Source organism: Macaca fascicularis, chromosome 10 (genome assembly GCF_037993035.2).
Source record: "Macaca fascicularis isolate 582-1 chromosome 10, T2T-MFA8v1.1".
In the NCBI taxonomy this organism is placed as follows: Eukaryota; Metazoa; Chordata; class Mammalia; order Primates; family Cercopithecidae; genus Macaca; species Macaca fascicularis.
Window position 1 is genome coordinate 94537092 of NC_088384.1, and position 22095 is coordinate 94559186.

At 50.2% G+C, this 22095-nt stretch overlaps 1 long non-coding RNA gene and 4 other non-coding genes across 19 annotated transcripts; all 5 read right to left on the bottom strand.

Moving 5' to 3' along the window:
• Positions 1-375: 375 nt before the first annotated feature.
• On the bottom strand, positions 376-21503 carry LOC102125194 (uncharacterized). Of its 15 annotated transcripts, none has more exons than XR_012419354.1 (10): positions 21433-21503; positions 16959-17030; positions 12185-12269; positions 11712-11823; positions 8504-8773; positions 7840-7917; positions 6547-6639; positions 6074-6441; positions 5081-5187; positions 376-2202 (listed from the first exon to the last, which is right to left on the bottom strand). It is a non-coding gene; the product is annotated as an uncharacterized lncRNA (long non-coding RNA). The 15 variants fall into 15 exon arrangements; XR_012419356.1 differs by having other exon boundaries at positions 11712-11827; XR_012419357.1 differs by lacking the exon at positions 11712-11823 and adding an exon at positions 15756-15856 and having other exon boundaries at positions 21433-21447.
• LOC123567336 (small nucleolar RNA SNORA71) lies at positions 10972-11105 on the bottom strand. The gene has a single exon (XR_006690252.1). It is a non-coding gene; the product is annotated as a small nucleolar RNA SNORA71 (small nucleolar RNA).
• LOC123567339 (small nucleolar RNA SNORA71) lies at positions 13179-13312 on the bottom strand. Its single transcript, XR_006690255.2, has one exon. It is a non-coding gene; the product is annotated as a small nucleolar RNA SNORA71 (small nucleolar RNA).
• On the bottom strand, positions 15557-15690 carry LOC123567337 (small nucleolar RNA SNORA71). Its single transcript, XR_006690253.1, has one exon. It is a non-coding gene; the product is annotated as a small nucleolar RNA SNORA71 (small nucleolar RNA).
• On the bottom strand, positions 20118-20251 carry LOC123567335 (small nucleolar RNA SNORA71). The gene has a single exon (XR_006690251.2). It is a non-coding gene; the product is annotated as a small nucleolar RNA SNORA71 (small nucleolar RNA).
• Positions 21504-22095: the final 592 nt, after the last annotated feature.

The following is a 22095-nucleotide window of genomic DNA, read 5'->3' on the forward strand; positions in this document are numbered from 1 at the left end:
GCCTCCCAAAGTGCTAGGATTACAGGCATGAGCCGCTGCACCCGGCCCTGAGTTGAATTAAATGGTAATATCTTTTCCTCTTTTCTTCTTATTTCACTTCCTAGCATCTTCTCTTTCTCACCATCCTCTCCCATCCCTTCTCCCTCACAAACCAGCAACACCTTCTCAGAAGCCACTGGGGTTTGATCTAAGCGCTCAGGTGGGTTGCAACATCTTTTGAGAGATGACCAGGGTGGGAGATGATCAAACTCCAGAACACTGTTAAGTTCTCCCAGTGGAACCTCTGAAAGCAGACCTGCCTGGATGAGCTAGGAGACATCTTGACGACCATGACAGCACGTATTTCTGAGGCAGAAACAAATCCGGGCCAGAGTGTGGAGCCTGTGCTGTCCTGGGGCCAGCTTTAATTGATCATAAGAATGTTTGGGGCAAAATGGCATAGGATAAGAACAGCAGTGGGAGAAAAGGCGAAAGCCATAGGTTACCACAGAGAGGCCTGGAGCAATGGAGCTATTCAGAGAAAAATACAACAAACAGCCACCAGGGTGGATTTGTTAGAACACATCAGCATTGGTCGGGTGCAGCGGCTCTCGCCTGTAATCCCAGCACCTTGGGAGGCCAATGCGGGCGGATCATCTGAGGTCAAGAGTTCGAGACCAGCCTGGCCAACACGGTGAAACCTCGTCTCTACTAAAAATACAAAAATTAGCCGGGTGTGGGGGTGCGTGCCTGTAGTCCCAGCTACTCAGGAGGCTGAGGCAGGAGAATCGCTTGAACTCAGGCGGCGGAGGTTGTAGTGGGCAAAGATCACGCCAGAGTACTCTAGCCTGGGCGTCAACAGCGAGACTACATCTCAAAGAAAAAGAGAACATATCAGCATTTACTGAAGACTCAAACGGACTTCCTACACATCTGGGGCTGATATTCGGAGGATGTTCAAGGAAAGGGTGACTTCTGAAGGTTGGAGAACAAGGGATACTCCTATAACACATGGAAAAAGAAGATACAGCCCAACGACTCGTTTCAATAAATATTTGCCAAGTGCCAGCAATTCGCCAGGGCACATGCTGGATTTTTAAGCAGGGTGCAGATCTGGTACCTCACTCTGGTACTGTGGTCCCTGCTAGGAAACTCTTCAGCCACATCCTCAGCCACCTCTGGGTTGACATAGACTATTCAGGATCCCAGGGCAGCTCCGGGATGCTAAAGTCCAAAGGACTGAATTGCTATGGACTGAACTTTGTACTCCCAAAAGTCACATATTGAAGCCTGATACGGTTCGGCTGTGTCAACACCCAAATCTCACCCTGCATGATAATAATCCGCACATGTCAAAGGCAGGGCCAGGTAGAGACAACTGAATCAAGGGGGTGGTTTCCTCCATACTGTTCTCGTGGTAGTCTCAGGAGATCGGATGGTTTTATAAACGTTGAGTTCCCCTGAACAAGCTCTCTTGCCTGCCACCATTAGTAAGACGTGACTTTGCTCCTTATTCGCCTTTCGCCATGATTGTGAGGCCTCCCCAGCCATGTGGGAACTGTGAATCAAATAACCTCCTTCCTTTATAAATTACCCAGTCTCGGGTATGTCTTTATTAGCAGCCTGAGAACAGACTAATACAAAGCCTAACCCTCAATGTAATTGTATCTATAGATAGGGCCTTTAAGGAGGTAATTGAGGTTAAATGAGGTCATAAGGGTGGAGCCATAATCTGACAGAATTAGTGCCCTTATAAGAAGAGACACCAGGGAGGCCATTCTCTCTCTCTCCACCATAGGAGGACACAGCAAGGCGGCCATCTGCAAGCCAGGAAGAGAGCTCTCATCAGAAACTGAATCAGCCAGCACCTTGATTTTGGACTTCCTGGCCCCCAGAACGTTGAGAAAATTAACTTCTGTTGTTTAAATCACCCAATCTATGGAATTTTGTTATGGCAGCCCAAGCTGGCGAAGATACCTCCCTCTGCCTACCCACACCAAGCTGTCCCGTTGCCATGGCTATACCACAGTTTAGGGCAGGGGCAATTCAAGAGGTGGCCTCTTGCTAAATGGGAAGCAAAGTCAAGGTCTCCTCTCTTGTTCTCAGTGTTCTCTCTAATATACTTGCACCCTCTCCAAGTCAAAGTCCAGAGAAGGGAAATTGGGACACCCATGTGAGCCTCTTGTCATCTGCTTCTCTGTTCCCCTTCTTCTTCCTTAATCCCTTAAAAAAAAATAAAGCATCAGGTAAAAACCTTTTGTGATCCCTAATTATATCTTTATTCTTTCTGACTCCAGCTAAGCCTTCATGGTAGACAAAAGTGTCTACTTCACATCCCTGAAAAATTTTATGGGAATAGATTCTCCAAGTTTGCTTACTGGTTATAAAGGAGCAATAATTTAAATTAAAAAAAAAAAAATTGAAGAACTCTGCCTTGCAAGGCTGTTGTCCTATTGCATAATCCTATTTTTGAATGGTAAAGGTTGACTGACACTGTGGTCTTCCTTGGCATTCAAATCTCCCCCTAGCCAAAAGGATGCCTGCAGTATATTAGAGAAACTATGATGTTCTGGGAAAGAAAAAAGAGAAAGGCATGTTAAAATAAAAAATATATCACCCCAATTTGCATATATACATACAAATCTTTTTTTTTTTTTGAGATGGAGTTTCACTCCTGTTGCCCAGGCTGGAGTGCAATAGTGCAATCTCAGCTCACTGGAACCTCCACCTCCCAGGTTCAAGCGATTCTCCTGCTTCAGCCTCCCGAATAGCTGAGATTACAGGCGCCCGCCACCACACCTGGCTAATTTTTGTATTTCCAGTAGAGATGAGGTTTCACCATGTTGGCCAGGCTGGTTTCAAATAAATCTTTTAACCAAAAAAAAATGGTATATCACATTTTACATACTTCCCTGCTGAGCTTCATTCACCTAAAATTGTATCTTCACCTTTCTCTCTGGGAACATAGATATCTATCTTGCTGTCTACCTCTATCTCCCTAGTCCAAGTCACCAATATCTCTCACCTACACAACTGCCATAATCTTCCAACTGGTCACCCTGCTTCCACTCTTGCCCTGGTATAATCCATTCTCCAAACAGGAAAAAAAAGAAAAAAAAATTTAAATAAAATTTGCTAATGTCAAGACTTCTGCCTCTAAATAGAAGGGAGTAGTTGACAGGCCAATGTTCCTGCTAAGAACTGGAAAGGGTGGATAAAATAGAAAACCATCGTTTTAAAGGCATCAGAGAGCTCTGGAGGCAAAGGACTAGAGACATTAAAATTCCAGAAAGGGGACGAGGCGTGGTAGCTGATACCTGTAATCCCAGTACTTTGGAGGTCAAGGTGAAAGGACAGCTTGAACCTAGGAGTTTGAGACCAGACAGGGTCTCAACATAGCAAGACCCTGTCTCTTACAAAAATTAATAAGCAGCTGGGCACGGTGGCTCACACCTGTAATCCCAGCACTTTTGGAGGCCAAGGTGGGTGTATCACGAGGTCAGGAGTTCAAGACCAGCCCGGCCAGACAATGAAACCCCATCTCTACTAAAAATACAATAGCCAGGCATGGTGATGAGTGCCTGTAATTCCAGCTACTTGGGAGGCTGAGGCAGATAATTGCTTGAACCCGAGAGATGGAAGTTGCAGTGAGCCGAGATCTCACCACTGCACTCCAGCCTGGGTAACAGAGCAAGACTCCATCTCAAAAAAAAGAAAAAAAATTAGCTGGGCATGTTGGTGCAAAGCTCAGCTTCCCAAGCAGCTGAGATTAAAGATAACCATTAGCATTCTTTCATATTTTTAAATTATGGTATTTATAGTTTTGGACATAATGCTATTGCACAGTTAATAAACTACACTATAGTATAAACTTAATTTTTTTACACAAGGGTCTTCACTATGTTGTCCAGGCTGGCTTTGAACTCCTGGGCTTGAGCAATCCTCTGCCTTAGCCTCTAGAGTAGCTGGGACTACAGGTGCATGTGCCACCACACCTGGCTAAAATAACTTTAATGCAGTGGGAAACCAGAAAATGTGTGCAATTCACTTTATTGCAGTGGTCTGGAACGAAGCCTCTAAAATACAGCTACATATACTTATCTGGGCTGGGATCTCCTTGAGGGCACAAACTGCCTTACTCACCTAGTATCCTTTCCTCTAGCTCAGCGTCTGGCTCCCAAGTAAATGCACAATGCTTTTTGAGCGAATGAGCCTCACTCTCCCAGCTTTCCATTCTCCTCTCAGTTCTGCTGTGGAGTCTCCCACCAGCTGCTTCCCAGGCCCTCATACTCAGCACACAGCCCAGCAAGGGCCACGCCTCCTTGACCTAATCCTGGCTCTTGGGCCACCTTGGTCAATGGACTGCCCTTCTCAGAGTTCTTCAGGCCCTGAAGACCTGGGATGGCTCCTGCCTCACATGCAACAGTGGCAAGAGGCACACATGATGATCTAATGCCAGATGAAATATGCAGACTTAGGTACTGGCCTGTATTCTACTGCTATCCCCTCCACTGTGGCAGACATCAGTCATCAGTTACAGCTTCCTCAAGTGGACCCAGATTCCTTCCCCTGGCATCTGTTCAAGCAGCCACAGCCAGTTGGCTAAAGGTGGCAAACAGAAGTCAGAGGATGGTCCTCAAAGGCCAACGCAGAAAAAGGACCTGTGATTTCTGGATCCTTCTGCAGGGAACCGATTGGTGGTGTGGTGCCTTTAAACATCAAGAATGCCTGCCCCTTAGGCCAGGCATGGTGGTTCACATCTGCAATCTCAACACTTTGGAAGGCCAAGGCGGGCGGTTTACTTGAGGTCAGGAGTTCAAGACCAGCTGACCAACAAGGCAAAACCCCCGTCTCTACTAAAAATACACAAATTAGCTGGGCGTTGCAGCACATGTGCATAGTCCCAGTTACTTAGGAGGCTGAGGCACAGGAAGCGCTTGAACCTGGGAGGCAGAGGTTGCAGTAAGCCAAGATCACACCACTACACTCCAGCCTGGGCAACAGTGAGACTGTCTCAAAAACAAAAAACAACAAGAAGAAAAAAAAAAAAAAGAATGCCTGGCAGACCATTAATGTGTGAAATTCATCAAGACAGGCTTACCAGCCTGATTTTTGCCCCAGCTCCAGCCAAGGTGGTTTTCACTTCAAATGGGGAGATGAACTGCACCTTTTCACCATGGCCCTTGGGACACGTGTAGATTCCTCCCTCTGTAAATCAAGAGATGAGAGTTCACACACGCACATCCTTAGATAATGTCATGGCTGCAATTTTTCTTTCTCTTAAAAACAGGTCTCACTCTGCCACCCAGGCTGGGCTGCAGTGGTGCCATCATTAACTCATTGAATCCTCAAACTCCTGGGCTCAAGCACTCCTCCTGCCTCAGCCTCCTGAGTAGCTGGGACTACAGGAGTGCACTACCGTGGCTGGCTAATTTTTGTGGAGACGGGATCTGTTGCCTAGGCTGGTTTTGATCTCCTGGCCTCAAGAAATCATCCCACCTTGGCCTGCCAAAGTGCTAGTAATACAGGCACAAGGCACCATGCCTAGCCCTTGCAATAACTGACTGTACCCTTATCTCCAAAGCCTGACTGTAAGGGAACCCCTCAGTTCCATCAACGGCAGCTGCTCCATGTTCACCCTACTCCCACTGTTACCCCATAACCTGGCTCTCAAGTTGACACCATGGATTTTACATCCCACACATGCTGACCAACTTGCCCCAGTTTGCTCAGGATCTCCCTGGGTTTAGCAATGAAAAACCCACTTTCTGGGAAACCCCTCAATCTCAGGCAAACTGGGATAGTTGATCTCATAAGTAGGCATTTACTTATGAGCCAGGTCATCCAGGACACTCCAGCCTTCCTGAATGACATCGGACCTGTCTCACTCCATAATCTACCCTGACTATTCTGCAATGCCCTCAATTCTCATGGGTCCTAAATGCCTAAATGTGAACCAACTACCAGCACTTGTTCACCTCCTAGTTCCAAATGTATACCTCGAACAATAACCTCTGAGTCAAGTCTCCAGAATATATGCATTAAGAATAGGAAAGGCTCAAAGAGTGAAAATCAGATCTGGCCTATGGCCTACCTTCTCCAAAGCCAGTCTTGCAGGCTCACGGGTTGTCACTGATTTAAGAGGCAGATGGAGCAATTCTGTAAGGTTTATTGAATGGGTGGGTAAAAAGTGAACGACAGCTACAAATTCAAGAATAAAACTCTTAGTTATTAAAGTCATTCCAGGCATGGCCAGAGGGATGCAGGGCTGGCCTTCCCTGTCCACGGTCCTCCGAGGCAGCTGAAGTCTCCCATGTCTGGACCCCGAATCTTGTGCAGATTGAACAGTGGATCCGGGGTGCTCTGAGCAGGCAGCAGGGAGCAGCTCTGGTGACGCTTCATGTGGTGGCCTCACTCTCTATTCTCTGCCCCTCTGGTGTCCATAAACACCACCAAGAGATCCTGCAACAGAGAACAAGTGAGACCAGTGATTCAAAGTTCCCATCTGCATAAGCACAGATCAGTCGGGCCTCTGGCTGTGGGTTCCAGCTCTTGGCATCAACTCACCATGGTAAGAAATATCAGCAAACCCAGATCCCAGGTCACCAACTCCATGGTCTTAGGACTTCCTTGGACTGTCCTTGAATCTAAGGCTGAGACCTAAGAGGGTAAGAAAGCATACAAGTATTTAGTCTCCAGGGCCATCTCCTCCTCCCCAAGCTGACACCACGGAGAGGGGTCCCATTCAAGCAGGGCAAAGCTCCTCATTCAGGCACACCAAATTAAAAATCCCAACAGAAAGGACACAAAAGGACAAACATCTTAGTTCTGTTTTTCTTTCAAACAGTTCACAATCGGGGCAAATGACCAGCTAGAGTGATCCACAGGAATACAGCTTTCCTAGTCCCACCTACAACTTTCTCCATTTATTCGACATTACTGATAGCGCCTGGAGAAACAATACGGATTTCACATTTCATGAAGCAAAGCCCGTGATTCACAATTCTCACGTGTGCCCTTCACTGCTATCTGAATTCATGCCAGCGTGGGGCCCAAAGAGAAATGCAGACTGGTTTCTGGCAGGAGGATCCCTAACATGAAAAGACAAAATGAACCCTCAGAAGTCAGCGGGTGGGTCTAGTCATCATATCACACGGGCCTACAAAGGCCCAAGCTCTGAAGGGCTGGCAGGGAAAAGGCTGCAGCATGGGAAAGCTCCAGGGTTTGAAAGGGAAGGCTGGGCCAACGCAGGGAAAACGTCTCTTAGCACTCCTACCCCTGCACTATGAATGATCGGGGCGCAGGCAACCCGTGGCCATTTTTGGATACAAGAACAGGGAAGGACAGAAGAGAGCCAGCAAGGGAGGGAGGCTGGTGTCAAGGGCCTGAGGAATGGCCTGAGACAGGGAGAGCAGCTGAGCTGAGCAGAGGCCTAGCCACGGCCACTGTGTGTACTTCTAAGACCCCAAAAGGAGTCAAGACACTTTCAGCATTTAAAAAATGGAAATGCTTTTGGGTTGGAAAAGGTCAGGAGCATGTGGTCCTAACATCATACACGCACACCCCGAATGAAAAACTCACTGCTAATCCAGATCACAGCATACTGCGGACACACCAGCGCTCAAGCAGGGAGGAAGGTTCCCCCAGGGAACTCACTTTACCCATCCAGATTTCTGGAGGCCCTTCCTCTGCAACAGCCACTGAAGGCATGTGAGAGACAGCCTCACAGCAGGACAGAACGGGGAACCACGGGATACCACTTTTACCTTGTTTCCTCTACATCATCCAAGCCCCAGGAATAGCATACGACTCTGTAGGATGCAAAAAAACATATTCCAGACAACAGTCTAAAAATCTCACCTTAGGGACCCATGGTCCAGCGCCCTGCTGCTATGAAGACGACACATCCCATGGAGCTTCGGCACACAGCAGACCCACCTGAAACAGACACAGAGAACACTTAACACAGGGGCTGGCAGATCATAAGCATCCCACAAATGCCACTGTCTCTATTAGTACTTACAGCCACATTATTGTCTCAGGAACAAGAAAAACGTCACTCTAGGAGGGGTCGGCAGACTGTGAGAGAAATGGCATCTATGCTAACCGATGTGCCCGCTGTGTGCTGCTTATCAGTATACATTAAATAGACCCAGCTATCCCTTTTCTGGACACATACTCAACAGAGATCAAATCACACCTCACAAAGACATCTGCACTCCAATATTCACTGCGGCATTACTACCAATCACCAAGATACAGAAACAATCTAAGTCACCATCAACAGATGAAAGGAAAAAGAAAATGTGGCATACACACACACACACACACACAACAAAACATTCACCCATAAAAAGAAGACCCTTGGCCTGGCGCGGTGGCTCACACCTGTAATCCCAGTACTTTGGGAGGCCGAAGTGGGTAGATCACCTGAGGTCAGGAGTTCAAGACCAGACTGACCAACATGGTGAAACCCTATCTCTACTAAAAATACAAAAAATTAGCCGGGCGTGGTGGCACATACCTGTAATCCCAGCTACTCGGGAGGCTGAGGCAGGAGAATCACTTGAACCTGGGAGGCGGAGGTTGCAGTGAGCTGAGATTGTGCCACTGCACTCCAGCCTGGGCTACAAGAGCAAAACTCCAGTTCAGAAAAAAAAAAGAAGGCGACGACGACCCTGGGCTAGGCATGGTGGCCCATGCCTATAATCCCAGCACTTTTGGAGGCCAAGGCAGAAGGATGGTTTGAGCCCAGGAGTTGGAGACCAGCCTGGGCAACATCGTGAAACCCCATCTGTAAAAAAAATACAAAAATTAACCAGGCATGGTGGCATGTACCTGCAGTCCCATCTACCCAGGGGGATGAGGTAGGAGGGTCACTTAAGCCCAGGTAACAGAGGGAGACCCGGTCTCAAAAAAAAAAAAAAAAAAAAAGAGAGAGAGAGAGAGAGAGAAAGATCCTGTCATTTGCCACAACATGGATGGACCTGGAGGATACTATGTTAAACTAAATAGACACAGACAAACAGTGCATATCTCACTTATGTGTGCAATGTTAAAAAAAAAATTTAAAAAAGGTCAAGCATACACAGATAGAGAATAAAATGGTGATTACCATGGGCAGGAGCTGGAGGAAATAAGGAGATGTAGGTCAAAGGACACCAAGTAGCAGATACACAGGATGAGTAAGTTTAGATGGCTCATGCACAACGTAAGAGATTTCTGTTAAGTAGATTTCAGCTGCTCCTCACATACACTAAAAACGGTGACTATGTGAGATGACAGATATGTTCATCGGCTTCACCACAGTAACCATCGTGCTATCTATATCCGTCCCATTATTCTATAACATCATGTTGTAAACTTCAAATATAGACAATAAAAATTTTAACAACAGGTTGGGTGTGGTGGCTCCCGCCTGTAATCCCAACACTTTGGGAGGCTGAGGCAAGTGGATCACATGAGACCAGCCTGGCCAACATAGTGAAACCCTATCTCTACTAAAAATACAAAAATTAGCTGGGCATGGTGGTGTACATCTTTAATCCCAGCTACTCGGGAGACTGAAGCGCAAGAATCACTGAACCCGGGAGGCAGAGGTTGCAGTGAGCTGTGTTTGCACCACTGCACTCCAGCCTGGGTAACAGAGCGAGACTCTGTCTTAAAAATAAAAATTAGGCCGGGCGCGGTGGCTCAAGCCTGTAATCCCAGCACTTTGGGAGGCCGAGGTGGGCGGATCACAAGGTCAGGAGATCGAGACCACAGTGAAACCCCGTCTCTACTAAAAATACAAAAAAAAAAATTAGCCGGGCGCGGTGGCGGGCGCCTGTAGTCCCAGCTACTCAGGAGGCTGAGGCAGGAGAATGGCGGGAACCCGGGAGGCGGAGCTTGCAGTGAGCCGAGATCGCGCCACTGCACTCCAGCCTGGGCATCAGCGTGAGACTCCGTCTCAAAAAAAAAAAAAAAAAAAAAAAAAAAAAAATTAAAAACAAAAGGATGCCGAGGCCAGAAGGCTTTTGGAGCAGGCTATGTCTGGCAGTGATCAGCACAGACCTGGAATGGGTAACGAACAGGTGGGGTGGGAGAGCCCCACGCCCACCATCTAGTGTGTAAGAGCTGTGTTCATACATCAGACTATACCGCACATTGTCTCCCTCAATTACTACTCCAGCCCTTGCCACTGTAATCTAAGGCCAGAGGGAAAATCCACCCCTGGTGGACCACGGATGCTGCTCACGGCCAGGACTGAAGGTGGACTGTAACAGCTGGCTTGCTCTAGGACATTTTTAACCCCAGCACTGCTCAATGGGATAAGCCTTGTCACCTTACAACAATGTGTCTTCTCATTTACTTTGTGTCCAGGTGCAACATGTCAGTTACCAGGCATGACGTGAAACAAGACAGAGGCACTGCCCTGAGGAAGCTCACAGCAGAGGGGGCATGAGAAGCAAACCAAGAATCCCCAGACAGTGTGACCAGTGCTGACAGGTGGGAAGGAGTGTGATGGGGAGGCAGAGAGAGCTTCTGCGTGTAGCTCTAGGAAGGGGTAACCACTATTGTGGCTCCAAAACCAGCTCAGAGACATAAACTCAGTGAGGCAGGTCTCTGCTTCACCGTCCTTTCCTTTAGCCTCTGAGTACCCTCCACCATGCTGGGCACAAGGGGCACTCAATGAACCATACAGCACCAGTGTATGGTAGATGGACATAACAATGGCTTCTTAGGAAACGAAGGTTGCCATGTGGAGGTTACTGGGAGAAGGTGCTATATAATCTGCATGCTTTTTACAAGCGGATGAGGTGCTCCCATCCAGCCCACCACCACTAGACTGCTGACTGCCCTCTAAGTTCCCCCAAATAAACCCTGTTTCCTTCACTGGCTCCAGGTCTCTTCTCCGGCCTGTTGAACCTGGCGCCATCCCTAATGAGGAAACAGGGGTCTGGCACGACAACCAGGAACCAGGAGGTAACATCACTGATGAGAATAAAGACATGTACGAAAGCTCCAGAGTTTGGAAGGGACAGGAGTGGACCCTGCAAACACGGGGAAGTGCTTTCATTGATTCCTCTCCCTGCACTATCAATGACCAGGGCACAGGCAGCCCACGATCACTTTCGAATACAGGGGGCAAAACAGGGCAGTGAGTGAGCTGAGAGGGGAGGCACTGCCAGCAGCTTAGGAAGAACCCAAACTAAGAGACCTGGAAACAAGTCAGTGACCAGATTCGCAGCCTAGAATTGCAGCAGCTGCTTCTGATTCTCAAAGATTTCTAACATGCTTTGATTTCTCAAACTTGAGCACGAGTAAGAATCACCTGGAGAGCATGTTAAGCCAGATTGCTGGCTCCAGCCCCAAAACTTCTGATGTAGTAGGTCGGGACAGGGCTAAGCACTTGCATTTCTTACAAGTTCCCAAGTAATAGGGATGGTGCCTGGTTCTGGGACCACAGTTTGAGAACCACTACTCCAATGCTTCCCTCATAAGATAATGAGAGGGAAGATCAACTCTGGGTGAAACGTTGAGAATTCACTGGCTTAGGAAGTTAGGATTGTGTGATACTACTATCCATACATCGGCCAGGCATGGGCTTACTATCCATAATCCCAGCACTTTGGGAAGAAAAGGTGGAAGGATTGCTTGAGCCCAGGAATTCAAAACAAGCCCGAGCAACATGGTGAGACTCCGCCTCTACAGAAAAATTTTAAAAATTAGCTGGGTGCAGCAGCATGTACCTGTGGTCCCAGCGACTCGGGAAGCTGAGGTGGAGGATCACTTGAGCCCAGGTCGAGGCTGCAGTGAGCCTTCTCTGCACCACTGCACTCCAGGCTGGGTGACAGTGAGACCCTGTCTCAAAAAAAAAAAAAAAAAAATCCATAAATCACTTGATAACAAAGATTGCCACCAAGTCCAGAGAAAACCACTAGTTAATTGCCTGCCTCCAAAATGCAGTACTCCTCCCACTTCAACAAACTAGGCCAATCCACACTAGGATGACTCAGAGCCCAAGGGGAGCTCTGTAACCCCACCGTGCTTCACACAGTGGAGTGGCAGAGGAGGAAAAGAGGGTGTCACATGTCCCTGTGGGCCTCAGTGGAGGAGCAAGCAATGAGAAGCAGCCTCTGCCTCCCCTCTAGTGACCTCAAAGCCTTCGTCCTTGCAGCCTGAACACCAGTGCATTCTCTAGAGAAGCACCCAAGATTCATACCTTACAAGCACCACAGTTCAGCCTCTTCTTGAAGAAATGTCACCTGGGGCCTCTGGGCCCACAGGACAGAGGTCAGCTGACAATCCTGCAATGACAAGAAGCCACACACATCACTTCTTATAACACATCCCACTATCCAACATGTTCAACAGGAAAAAGCGACCTCTCAATTAGGGTGGGGTAGGCTAGAAGGCGGCTGCATCAGTGACTTCCACTTGGTCCTCCCTCTCTAGCTTTATTCCTGATCTTACAACTCCACCCATTCCTCCAGCCAACCTGAGAACCAGTCACCCTCAGGGGAGCCCTGAAGGCCAGCACAAAAGGCAGAGGAATTAAGAGCTGGAACGGTGGCCAGTGAGTGACACCAAAGCACACCTCAGAGGGGCAAGAAAGCAGGCGAAACTCTTGGGTGCGAAGTGAGGGAAATGTTTTGCCTCTCAGAACACAGCTATGCTGCCCTTGCAGCAATGAACACTTTCTCTTTCTTATGACAAACCCTTCAGGACCCCCTATTCCAGGCCAATGACATGTAAAGATGTAAAGATGCTACCCTATCCTGTCCCCAAGTTACACACAAACACACACACACGGTCAGCCCTGCTCACCCCAACCTCAAAGTCTCCCTCATGTTGTCCCCTCTTCCCTGGTACATGTGCTCCTCACCTCCCCTCCTATTCAAGTGCTATAGAAACCACCTTCAGGAAGTTACTTCATGGAAATTCTGTGGATATCACTGTACATGCCAATATTGCACTCATTCAAAACCGTGCTATCCCCCGCGATGCACCATGACTCATTATACATCACATTCCCTTCCCATGAGCCGGACTGATGCTCTACAACCCAGATCCACCCCTCAATACACAGAGCCTGGTTTCTGCAAAGAGAGGTCAAGCTGAGAAAGACCTAAGCATGATGTCCCCCGGCACTGACTCTCATGTGGCAGCCAAGAAAGCACCAGACTCCTCAAGGGCTGGCAGGAGAAAAACAGGAGTGTGTGAAAGCTTTAGGGTTCGGATGGGATAAGGTGGACCCTCCAAACACGGGGACAACTTATTCCGGTGTTCCTCTCCCTGCACTATCAATGACCTAGGCACAGGCAGCCCATGATCACTCTCGGATGCAGGAGCAGAAAAGGACACAAGGAGAGTCAGGAAGAGCAGGAGGATGGCACCAGGGCCTGTGGGATGACCCAAGTTAGGGACAGTACAAGACTCCTGCAGCTGCCATCTGTCCTGCAAAATCCCATAAAACCTAACCACCAAGGGGAATCAAAGGGGAGACACCTCTGGCAAAAGCCCTGGAAAAATCTGGGGACTAGAGAGCAGGATCATGAGGTCACATCCGTAAAAATCAATTCTGCCCTACCTTTGTTTTCTGTATCAGGAAATTGAGATTCAAAACAGGTCAGATGGCCCTTTGCTGGTATCTGGGAACTTGGCTCTAGAGATGTTCCCAGTCAACAGTTTACTGATCAGAGCTGTTCACTGGACACAGTCTCTCTATGCAGATAATGTGGTACAGGCGCCTGTTTTCCTCCTGGAAGTCTGGAATTCTGGTGCATGCTAGGCCGATGGTGTCTACATAACCAGCTCCCAGTAAAAACCCCGGGCATGGAGTCCCTACTGGGCTTCCCTGGGCAGAAACACTGCACACAGGCTGAAAGCATTTTCACTGCTGAGGGGAGAGTGGGTTCCACGTATTTCTGAGGGAGGGAGAGAGCATGAGGAAGCCGGCACAGGGATTCCTCCAGACTCAATCTGCATCATTTTTCCTGAGTCATTTGGCTGTGGACCCCTACAATGTCGCTAGGATAAATCTAAACCATTGATTACAACTGGAAAGAAAATGGTCAGAGCCAGGTGGTGGCAGAGGAAGAACTAAGGGCCAGATATGGACGGCCCTTACTCCAGCCATTTTCCATTATGACTTGCTGCTGATGCACTGCAGGAAAAGCCCCAGCGCTCGCCCCGGGCAGGTCCCTGCAGGGGCCTCCTCCTCCACAGCCCCTGAAGGCACAGGAGGGCCAGCTCCAATCCAGGTTTCCCAGGGAAGAGGAGTCTGGATCTGGGAATCCATGGGATGCGGCCCCTCTTCTCATCCTCACCTCTCCCTACATCACCACTAAAGCACCAGAAAAAAGGGAACGTGACTTTACAGGGTGCAAAAAGCCAAAGTTCCAGAGATGGACCCGAAACCTTACCTCGGGCCCTGCGGTCTGCCACTCTCCTGCGTCCCAACACCTCTCACCAAGCCTCTCTACACAGTGTTGCGAAAATGCTGACTAAACTGTTTTCACCTGAATAGCCGGAACGAAACAGCAGCTCATCTCTAAGAAAGGGCCTGGAGAACTTCTAAGGCAGGGATGACAACCGCTTCATCTGTCAGGCCAACTGTTACTAAGTTCAAGAGGATGCTGGGACCGTGATGTTCTTGGGACTGACTGTGCTGTTTCTCCAGCAGCGTCTGGCGAGCACCGAGGAGGCAGTGGGGAAGCCGTGTGGAGGCTGCTGCCATAGATCCCTCGGTGATATTCTCCCCTGCCTGTCTCTGGTCCTTGATTCCTTTCCCCACAAGCTGGGGCGAAAATCCTCCCCAGTGGCCATGTAAGGTCAAGGCCAACAGAACTGAGTCACCTCAGAATCCTCTGAAGGGGTGGAAAACACCAAATCTGCTCCCACCAATCCCACGTAGGTGCTGACTCAGTATTTTTCTCTACCACCACAAAATGCAATGAACCCATCTCCTAACAATGGAGGGACTCTCCCTTTCTTGTTGTTCTTTCTTGAGACAGGGTCTCACCCTGTTGCCCAGGCTGAGTGCAGTGGCACACCTATGGCTCACTGCCGCCTTGACCTCCTGGGCTCAAGAGAGCCTCCTGCCTCAACCTCCTAAGTACTTGGGACTACAGGGGCAGGCACCGCCACGCATGGCCAATTTTTAGTTCTTATAGAGGAGGGGTTGCTCAGGCTGCAGTTTATCCTTTGTCCCACGCTGTCGGAATACTGACCATCTGGCAGACAGAACAAAGTAGGGAACAAAATTCAGACACTACCCTTAAGACCACAGCAAAGAGGGCCAGGAGACAAGTCAGGCAATAATTTCTGTGGGGTCAGCTTGGTGCAGAGGGGGTTGGATAAGGACGTGGAAGGAGAGGTGTGGAGGCAGAGAAAGCTTCCGGGAGGAAGGAGCAGGGCTGCCCTGTCTCAGCTCCACACCCAGCCCTTCTGCTCCTTGAGGCCAAACCCTTCACCTCACACCCTTCACTCACGTCTCACACTAACCTGCCCTGGGCCAGGGAGAAGAGCAACACAACTCAGTAGATGATGCCAGGCACCAGGAGGCATCGAAGAGGTGGTGGGAGGGAGGAGGTGTGGGAAAGCTCCAGGGGTTGGGAGAGACAGGAGCGCACCCTCCAAACACGGGGAAGTGCTCCCGGCAGTTCCTCTCCCTGCACCACCAATGACCAGGGCACGGGCAGCCCATAATCACTTTCTAATGCAGGGTCAGAAAGGGCAGAGGGCAAGCCCAGAAAGGAGGCCAATGCCAGCATTCTGGGCAATGGTCTTACCTAGAACAGAACAGCTGCCATTGCAACGAGCAGACTTACAGCCTAAGATTACAGGTGCGACTTCTGATTCCCCGAGATCACTTACCACTCCCTGCCAGAAGCTGAAAGGAAGGTAAACACCAGCAGAAATATTTAGAATCCTGGGGCTCTTCTCAAAGACTGGGCTGGCCGGGCGCGGTGGCTCACGCCTGTAATCCCAGCACTTTGGGAGGCCAAGGCAGGTGGATCATCTGAGGTCAGGAGTTCCAGACCAGCCTGTCCAATATGGTGAAACCCCAACTCTACTAAAAATACAAAAAAAAAATTAGCCAGGAATGGTGGCGGGCACCTGTAATCCCAGCTACTCGGGAGGCTGAGGCAGGAGAACCACTTGAACCCAGAAAGCGGAGGTTGCAGTGAGCCAAGATTGCGCCATTGCACTCCAGTCTGGGCGACACAGAGAGACTCTGTCTCAAAAGAAAATAAAAATAAAAATAAAAATAAAAATTGGTCAGGCGCAGTGGCTCACGCCTGTAATCCCAGCACTTTGGGAGGCTGAGGCGGGTGGATCACCAGAGGTCAGGAGTTCGAGACCAGCCTGATCAACACAGTGAAACCCCATCTCTACTAAAAATACAAAAAACTAGCCAGGCGTCATGGCAGGCACCTGTAACCCCAAATGCTCAGGAGGCTGAGGGAGGAGAATCACTTGAACCCGGGAGGCAGTTGCAGTGAGCCGAGATCACGCCACTGCACTCCAGCCTGGGCGACTGAGCGAGAGTCTGTCTCAATAAATAAATAAATAAATAAATAAATAAATAAATAAAACAGACAGACTGGGCTGGAGGGTAGCAACATTGGCTATCTGTTCCACTGAGGCTCACGGAAGACCACTCAGCCGGCCACTGGGTATGAATCCAGGCTTGAATCGGAAACGCAGCCCCTCTGTCCATTCCAACACACGGTTTTCCTCTCAACATCACAGGGACTTTCTCAGGGACTCTCAGAGCCCAAATCAAGCTCAGGGAGCACCTTCTCGGCAGCAGCCCTGAAGGCAGAAGAGGGTCCAAACCTGTCCCTGCCTGCTGAGGAAGCAAAGACGGGAGCAAAGCGAAGCAGCCTTCACCTGTGCCCTCGCTCCCCACCCCTCAGCACCCAACCACCTCTGGCCTCACAGCCTGCAGAGAACTTGAGCTCTAGAGAACCGAGCAGAACCCCACTTACCTGGGACCTCAGAATCCATGCTCTCCCAGAGGACACCTCTCACACACATGGGGCAGCAGTCGTGTGACACTCCTGCGGGGCACAAGAAGCCAAGATGTGACTGATGCACTTGACACTGCTTATGGCAAGTCCAGGAAACCACAACATTCACCCACAGAAAACACACCTGGGGAATCAGGGTCTCAGGAGGCGAATGTACTGACAGCTTGTCTAGCCCATCTTGGGTCACTGACACAGTCCCCTGAGGTCATCCCGTCTGAAATGGACAATGGTTCCTCTCCACAAGAGGAAAACCTTGTAACTTTTCCTTTATTACCAATAACCAAGACACAAGCAGCCTGTAATCACTTTGCACACAGGGGCAGAAAAAGATCCAGGGCTTGTTGAAATCGGAGACCAGTGTCAGAAGCCTGGAAAATGGCCTGAGCCGGGACAGTGGCACAGCAGAGCACAGGATGAGGCAGCTTCCATCTTCTCCCACATAAATGGCACCTGCCCCAACCAGGAGAGGTAAAGGAAAGACCCTCCAGATGAGAAGCTGACAGAGTTCTTCGGACGTGGAAGACAGGGACTGTGTGATCCTAAGAAAAATCACCTCGGTGTACTCCTGTTCTCCAGATGAGGAAACTGAGGATCATAAAAAGAACCAAAGCTAGGGAGTGGTGGTAAGGCGTTCAGGACCAGGATACAAGTAGGTTTGATGCCAAAGCCCTCCAGCTTTTGAGTCAGATATTCCAAGACACAACAACGATAAGGGATCCCTGAAGACACTAAACCTAAGCAGGCACAAGAGAAACCCAATGCGTTCATCATGGCCCCAAAGAGAGTAAAACTGGGGCCAGCACAAAGACACCCTCACCTCACTTCTGTCTACTTCCCAGATGTCACGCCCAGGGAACCTGCATGCACCCACTCTTGTGGGACACAAAGCCCCAGATCTCCAGAGGACAGACCTCGTGGAACACCATGGTCCACCTGCTTCCCGGCAGGACGGAGACACCTCTCATGGGCCCCTCTGCACCAATCAACCTCCTCTGCCAGAATCAAGAAGCCCTGGATGAGCTATCTAGACGTCACCTGGTCAAACCTGTTCTGGAAAGGACAAGGGGAAGACTGGCACAGAACCAGGTGGTAAACGTTTCCTAAAAGTTGGCTGGTGTTAACAGTGGTTCACGGTCTCAGCAACACGAAAAGAGTTCGTCTAGAGAAGAACCACACATCAGGGACAGCTTAAGTCTCATCTTATGCACATATTGTTGAATTTGTGATCCTGAAGCAGCACACTGAAGGGGACTCTGAACCTAGGACAGGTTCTGGTGTGGCACACCAGCGTGGCAGAGTCTGGCATACACAGTAAGGGCTGTTTCGGGCAGGATGGCCCATCTGTCATCTGTGGGTCAGGGCTGATTACACATCTCACTATCAGCCATGCCTACCTACACCTCTGGCTTTGGTCCTTGACATCACAATGACAATCCTGTGGGGAAATTCATCCTGGTGGCCCACGGACAAGACAGTCAAGGGGAACACCATGGGATGACCACTGGGCCAGTGGGAAATAGCTCTGACCACCCCCACACAGGCTGCCTCGCTCAAAAGTATTCCACTGACATGCAACAAGGTGACATGCAAAGCCCTGTCACCTTACAATTCTAAGTCTTTTTTTTTTTTTTTTTTTTTTTTTGAGACGGAGTCTCGCTCTGTCACCCAGGCTGGAGTGCAGTGGCCGGATCTCAGCTCACTGCAAGCTCCACCTCCCGGGTTCACGCCATTCTCCTGCCTCAGCCTCCCGAGTAGCTGGGACTACAGGCACCCGCCACCTCGCCCGGCTAGTTTTTTGTATTTTTTAGTAGAGACGGGGTTTCACCGTGTTAACCAGGATGGTCTCGATCTCCCGACCTCGTGATCCGCCCGTCTCGGCCTCCCAAAGTGCTGGGATTACAGGCTTGAGCCACCGCGCCCGGCCACAATTCTAAGTCTTTAGGCTGGAATGCAGTCCAGGCTGCAGCACAGGCTGGAATGCAGTAGCACAATCTCGGCTCACTGCAACCTCCACCTCTTGGCGCATGCCACCTGGCGCGCGCGCGCGCGTGTGTGTGTGTGTGTGTGTGTGTGTGTGTGTGTGTGTGTTATAGAGACAGGTTTTTGCCATGTTGCCCAGGCTGGTCTTCAACTCCTGGGCTCAAGCGATCCACCCACCTCAGTCTCACAAAATGCTAGGATTACAGGTGTGAGCCACCACGGCCAGCCACAATTGTCTTTTTCCAGCTCCTGTGTTTTGTTTTTTGTTAGGGACATAGTCTCACCCTATAGCCTAGACTGGAGTGCAGGGGCGTGATCTTGGCTCACTGCAACCTCCACCTCCTGTGTTCAAACGATTCTGGTGTGCCTCAGCCTCCTGAGTAGCTGGAATTATAGGCATGTGCCACCACAACCTACTAGTTTTTGTATTTTTTAGTAGAGATGGGGTTTCACTATGTTGGCCAAGCTGGTCTTGAACTCCTGGCCTCAAGGGATCCATCCACCTTGGCCTCCCAGAGTGTTGGGATTATAGGTGTGAGCCACCGTGCTCAGCCCATCTCCTGTTTTTCATTTGTTCCTTAACTGCTGAAAAGCAACCATCTGCCAAGCACCAGGTAAGTCAAGAGACAGGACTCAGATACTGAGACAGGCGAAGTGGTTCGCACCTGTAATTCCAGCACTTTGGAAGACAGAGGGAAAATCACTTATAGCCAGTTCAGGACCAGCCTGGGAAACATAGCGAGACCCTGTCTGTCCCAGCTATTTGGGAGGCTGAGGTGGGAGGATCACTTGCGTACAGGAGTTCAAGCTATGATCACGCCACTGCACACTGCACCCCAGCCTGGACAACAGAGTGAGACCCTGTCACTAAACAAATACAATAAAATATTAAACAAAAGCTCAAGACACTGCCCTCAAGGTCAAAATAGAGAGGCAAAGACAATCAAGCCAGTAATTGCCACAGGGTGTGACTAGCAGAGCTGTAGCTGTGGTTCCACCACCAATCCTAAGGCAGGGACACACCCTCATACACCTTGGTGAACGCCTTACAGACACCGGCACTGAGCCTTGCACAGGGAGCACTCAATAATCATCAGACACCAAGCGCCAGGAGGCATTTGACAGATGGTGAGGAGGTGTGAGAAAGCTCCAGAGTTTGGAAGGAACAGGAGTGGACCCTCCAAACACGGGGAAGCGCTTTCAGCGATTTCTCTCCCTGCACTATCAATGACCAGGGCACAGGCAGCCCACGATCACTTTCGAATACAGGTGCAAAAAAGGGCAGGTGAGCCCACATTCGCGTGTTAGCTGCCACATCTCCAAAGGGGTGCTCACTCCCCAGGGAAGAGAAAGGTACCCAGGACCCTGATAGCCATCATCACTTCACAGGCAGATTCCATCTGTCCCCACCCAGAGTCCACAGGAAAACTGACTTCTGGTAAAAATGCCTCGGCTGTACACTCAGCCCACCAATTCTGAGTATCTACACGTGGACAGGCACTATGGGTTTAAAATCAAGAAAAACAGCCAAGGCCTCTGCCCTTGGAGAGCTTTTGCAGTTTCCCTACTTTACAGAAAGTCACCCTCAGGAGAATTAAGGATCTTAGCCAGGATGTGACCCCCAAGGCCAGCCCCTGTCTCCTAAATCACGCTTTGCTCTGCACCCGCTTTGCCAGACAGTTCTCAGAACTCAGAACTGGCTGAGCTCATTGACCGTCCCCTCTACTGGATCCCACAGAAGGGTCCTTCCCCACGGTGCGCATAAGCAGCGGGCATTCTCACCCCGCGGACAGTGGACGCCCCTCTAGGGGTGCAGATCAGAGTGCTGCAGGAGGGGGCGCTGGCTGGTGCCAAGCCCTCCGAGGAGCAGCACAGCCCACAAAGCCTAGGCAGGGAAAGAGCACGGGGAGGGGGCTTTAGGACAAGGCCCGGGGACAGAAGTCCACACTCTGCCCCACTGGGGTGCTGGGAGCGTCTTCCATTTAAACCACAGCTAACTGGTCTGTAAAATGAAGGTTCTAACACCTTTTAAAAGGTACTGAGGGGAAAACAAGTTAACGGTCCCAAGGACATGGCACAATGACTGACACTTTGTAGGCAAAAGACAAGTGGCTTTGGGGACTTCCAATGCCAGGAGTCGGGGGCGGGCACCTAAAGTCGCCGAGTCCTGTTTCCCGTCATCCAGGGGCACTAAGCCTCCCCGCAGAGTAGCTGCGCGGACAGGGGGTCTGACGTCTGCACGTGGCCGGCTCAGCACACCGGCGGCCGAGGGCGCGGCTCATCCGCCAGTATCTTTCCCGAGGACACGCGAATCCCAGGGGGCTCACTCCAGCAAAGGGGACGAGGCACTGCACCAGGGACCGGGCCTGACCTCTCTGGCCGCCTTCCCTGGGGCCTCAGTTTTCCCCGATGGTGAGAGTGTCGCAGACCACGCGCCCTGCTGTGGACTCACCCGGCGCCCTGGCGTCGAGTGGCGGCGGAGACCTGACAGACAGCGCGGGAAAAATCAAGATGTCTGCAGATTTCGAGCGATGGGGTGCGGTGGCTTGCGATGGTGTGTGATGGCGTGCGATAGCGAGGGACGGCGAAAGACCGAGGCCACACGACTAGCAAGCTACACTGGTTTCGCGCCGGCGGAAATACAGATGAGAGCGCGAACTGCGGCCTAGAGCGGAAGGAACCGACGCGAGCAGCCCTGCAGCGTCCTCTGGCGGAGCGGAGCTCAACTCCAGACTCTGGAGGACTTGGGATAAATTTCGAAAACAGCCTGGAAGTTTAGAAGTAATCTTCTCCCACTTGCTTTGCTTTTCTGTTTGTTCTGAAGATGTTCCTTGGTCACTGACTCTTATTAATCTGTAGGAATGGCCAATTTTCCATGATAGGAGCTGTTACTACGATGAGGGGACTGTGCTTAGTTTCAACTTCTTTCTGCAAGAGTTCAAAGGCGTCTCTTTGATTCACCACTGTACTCGGTACCCAGTTCAGTGGCTAGCACCGTTGAATGAATGCATTCTACCCCCACCCCATCCATTTTTTTCTGAACAATGTCAGGCCGAGATGACTGAGTCATGGCCAGAGACTGGAATGTGAGGGTGAGAAGATGAGCCAAGAGGAG